Raw genomic sequence first — 4739 nt, 5'->3', positions numbered from 1 at the left:
TAGAGTTTGGGGCATTTAAAGAACTGACAAGAAGCCAGTGTGGCCAGAATATCCTGAACAGAGAAGGAAGTGGGCAAAATGAAGTTAAGAGAAAGTGTTAAAGAAAAACAATGATTCAGTTGTTAATACTTGTTAAAGCATAATAAGGCAAACTTGATTCAGGACCATCACTCTGATGAGAACCACTGCAATGGGATTTTGCAGTGGGAGAGATTGGGCTAACTCCAAATACGAATGGGAAATTTGGAATTTATACCCAAGGTGCAAAGTAGGGGCGGGGAAGTTAGTGGATGGAAAACTACCGAAAGGAAACATCAGGGGTAAAAGAGATTCTCTTAAATCCACCTAACAGGATTCTTGCTGAAGGCATGCCAGCATGATCAGACATCACCTGGAGATGGTGGAGGATGAGGGACCTGATCAGATATGGAAGGTGATCAGATATCCAGAGTGTGGGGTTCTTGCTAAAGTGACTTAGCAGGGTTCTTTTCTAAAATTGGATTCCACAAGGAAGTGCACAAATTGGCCTAGAAAAAGGCTCAGGGGCCTGATTAAAGTTTGATCAAGCAGAGAATCATTGTCAGTGGCCAGGCCCTGATCCTATAGGGCAGGGAGGACTTGCTGGCAGGTGTTGGGGGCGTATTCTTAGCTGTGCTAAGGAGCAGGGGAGGGGATTTTTGGGTTTGATAATGCTGTCTATGAAGTGAAAATGAGAGCATTAAAGACAAAAGAGGAATCATTTAGGAGGTCCTCACAGATAGGATTTGAAGGAGTTAATTATATCCCACATCTCCCAACTTAAGATAGGGTCACCTCTTCTAGCCTCCCACTAAGGTCAGGGACAATTTGTATATTAGTTTGTTTTCATGCTGCTATGAAAAACTGCTTGAGACTGGTTAAATTATAAAGGAAAGAGGTAATTGACTCACAGTTCTGCATGGCTGGGAAGGCCTAAGAAAACCTGTAATCATGGCAGAAGGGGAAGCAAACATGTCCATCTTCACATGGTGGCAGGAGAGAGAAGTGCCAAGTGAAGCGGGGAAAGCCCCTTCTCAGATCTTGTGAGAACTCACTCACTATCATGAGAACAGCATGGCGGAACCACCCCCATGATCTAATCACCTCCCACGAGATTCCTCTCCCAACACATGGGGATTACAATTTGCCTTACAATTCAAGATGAGATTTGGGTGGGGACACAGAACCAGACCACATCAATTTGAATTCCATTCCACCAAGCCCACCACTCCTGGTGCAATTTCTTTTCAATTGCAATGGAAGGGAGGCTGATGCTCTGCACTTGCTAAAACATCCACAGGATTCCCAGCCTTTGACCCTTTGGCTATGTCTAAAACCTCCAACTCATCTGCAGACTTGCCGTCTTAAACATGGCTGGGTGTTTTGAGAGTTTTCTTTGTTGCTCCCCCATAGTGTCTAGAATACAGAAAAAAGCAGCAGAGAGGAGAGGGAAAGAATATAAATTTGGGCAAATGATGATTAAATTCACCCCTCCCTGCCTCCCAAACCCTGATCAGACTGTACAAAAAGAATCTTATATATATTAGCACTGGCTCTCGGTTTAATGTAGGGCCAACATTGCTGGGTAAATTAAATGACATTTATAATATAGCTGAACTATAAAAATGTGCTTGGGGCAGAAATTAGACATACCAAGCCTTTTCCAGCAACAGACATTTTTACAAATGCATGAGAACCTGAACCAATTTGGAAGCCCTGTCATTTTGATTTAAAGCCAGGGAAGTGGGGCTGATCCCTAAAGAGGAGAAACAATTATCCAGGTGAGAGGAGAATTTAAAATTCTGGTCCTCATTACTGACCTGCCTTGGACTCAAGATGTATCATGTAGAGAAGAGGGTTCACCCATAACTGAGAAGAGCTAGGACCGCTCTTTATCTGCATAACCAGCAAATCTCATATGATTTGCACATGTACCCTCTTCCAGGGAGCCATCCCTGCCTGTCTAAGCTGAGTTACGGGCATCACATTGGAGTACCCATACCCACTTTGTTTTAGTTAACTATTGTTGCGTAACAAACCATCCCCAAAATTTAGTGGCTTAAAGTAACAAATATTATTGTCTCACATGATTCTGTGGTTTGACTGAGTTCCGCATGGAGATTCTTCTGCTCACCATGGTGTTGAAAAGAGCCAAATCATCTCTGAGCCTCCAAGGGGTTCAGCCGAGTGTCTGGTAGCTTGAGCTGCTTGTCACCCGAGCATGTAAGTTTTCGCTCATGTGACTTGGGCTTCTCACAGCATGGGAGCTGCATTCCAAGAGAGAGTGTCCTAAGAGCAAAAGTGAAAGCTGAAGCTCTCTAAACATGACTTGGCAGCCATCTATAACCTACCACTCCCTTGTACTAAGTCATGATATATTATTGTTCCCATGTGCTGAGCGGGTACTATGCTAGGTATTCGCCACTCTGTACTCCATCGTTGGTTTATGTCTGTGTCTCCTTGCACAAAGGAACCCTTGTCTCATTCATTTCTGCAACGAAGGAGGTGCAGTTAGTTCAGGTTCAACAGAAAAGCCATGGCTCTAAGTGTTCATGCCAAGTGTGGTCAGTCTTAACCCAGGAGATTATTGTGAGAGAATGCAGGAATCTAAGGGCCAATATCAGTATTCTTTTACAGTACCAGCAGTAAAAATAATAGCAGTAGTCATAATGATGATTAATAGTAGTAGGAAATATTAACAATAGTATAATTTCTACTGCCCTAGCCCTAATAAATGTAATTCTGCCTTATACTTAAGAGACATTTGACCACTTACAAAGCACTTTTATTTCCATTACCTTACTTTGCTATTCAACAACTTTGTGAAATGGTCCAGGAGGATTTTTGTTATAAATCATAGTTTACAAATGAGGGAAATGAGTATGGGAAGGAATAAAAACTTGTCAATAGTCAATGAAAATGGATATTCTTTGTCAGGGACCTACTATTTGCACTTTACACCAATGACTTAATGTCCTCCTTGCAGCAATATTATCAGGTCGATACCATTATTGCCACCATTTCACAGATGAGGAAGCTGAAGCTCAGAGAGGTGAAGTCCTTGACTTGTCTGGGATTTTATGTTCCCTGACTGGGATCTGCATCTGGATCAGTCTAACTCTTGAGTCAAAGACTCTTTCCGCAATGCTACACTTAATTCCTCCCAGATTACCATTTTCTAAATTACTTTGAGCTGAGAAAGCAGATAACATTCACATATAAATACAGTCAATCCTCCCCTCTGTATCTGAGAGCTTCTCGTCTGAGTATTCAACCAACTGTGGATTGAAAATATTTTTGAAAAACAATGAAAATAACAATACAATGATAGAAAATAAAACAAACTTAAAATTTAAAAACCAATATACTATAACAACTATTTACATAGCATTTAGATTCTATCAGGTATTATAAATAATCTAGAGATGATTTAAAGTGTTTGAGATGATGTGCATAAGTTATATGCAAATATTACTCCATTTTCTATAAGGAACTTGAGCATCCATGGATCTTGGTATCCTTAGGGGTCCTGGAACCAGTCTTACATGGATACTGACAGACAACTGTAATATGAAAAATCAGAAAGAGGGACTCTTCCATGAAAAACTTCCGCCGGGCGCGGTGGCTCATGCCTGCAATCCTAGCACTTTGGGAGGCCGAGGCAGGTGGCTCTCGAGGTCAGGAGATCGAGACCATCCTGGCTAACACGGTGAAACCCTGTCTCTACTAAAACCACAAAAATATTAGCCGGGCATGGTGACTGGCGCCTGTAGTTCCGGCTACTCGGGAGGCTGAGCCAGGAGAATGGCGTGAACCCAGGAGGCAGAACTTGCAGTGAGCTGAGATCGCGCCACTGCACTCCAGCCTGGGCGACCAAGCAAGACTCCATATCAAAAAAGAAAAGAAAAACTTCCACCAGTTTTAAAGCCCACTTTGACCATTTGCCATTTGGAAGTTTTTGTTCTTCACCCATTGTTAGTTCTTGGTGGTTTTCACATAGCTGAGGTTACCAAGAAGCAAATTTTCAGGTAAACAAGTTGTCATATGTGTAAAGTTACATGAGGTTATTGAGTCCAAGTATCCCAGGGATTAACTCACTTTCAAGTTATAAATTACGCACTTGATGGGAGCAAAGATATATATGTATACATTTTAGCACCTACAAAACCCATCAACTGGTATTTTTAGAGGACATACTATACATCAAGCACTAAAAGGCAGGATGATGATAGGTTAAGCACACTGACTTAAAATCAGGCTGCCTGAGTTCAAATCCCATCTCTGCCACTTATCTCAGGCAAATTATTTCATCTCTCTGTGCCTCAGTTTTATCATCTTTAACAGGGGTTTATAATGGTACCCATTTCACAGGGTTGTGGAGAGGATTAAGTATATAGTCAGCCTTGGTTCATGTGCTCATCTGTGAACAAGTCACTGGGGCCGAAACGATGTAGGACCCTGACTGGCCAGCCCTGACCTCCTCCAACACATGGACTGAAAGTGGGAGGTGGGGACTTGCCAAAGGAACGTCAGGAGATGTTCGCCAAGAGAAAAGTCACAGAGAAGTCCAGCATGTTAAGGAATCAAGAGCTTTCTTTTTATTTTTTCCTGCCATGTCTCAATCAATATCTGAAAGACTCGTAAAGGAACTGAGTGTGTGCTAATAATAAAATGACCCAATTGTGAATTAAGCAGACATGTTTCTCCCCAGCAGGGTTAAC

The sequence above is a fragment of the Rhinopithecus bieti genome, unplaced genomic scaffold (genome assembly GCF_001698545.2).
Source record: "Rhinopithecus bieti isolate Rb0 unplaced genomic scaffold, ASM169854v2 scaffold_2314, whole genome shotgun sequence".
Taxonomy (NCBI): domain Eukaryota; kingdom Metazoa; phylum Chordata; class Mammalia; order Primates; family Cercopithecidae; genus Rhinopithecus; species Rhinopithecus bieti.
This window is presented reverse-complemented; position numbering follows the sequence as displayed.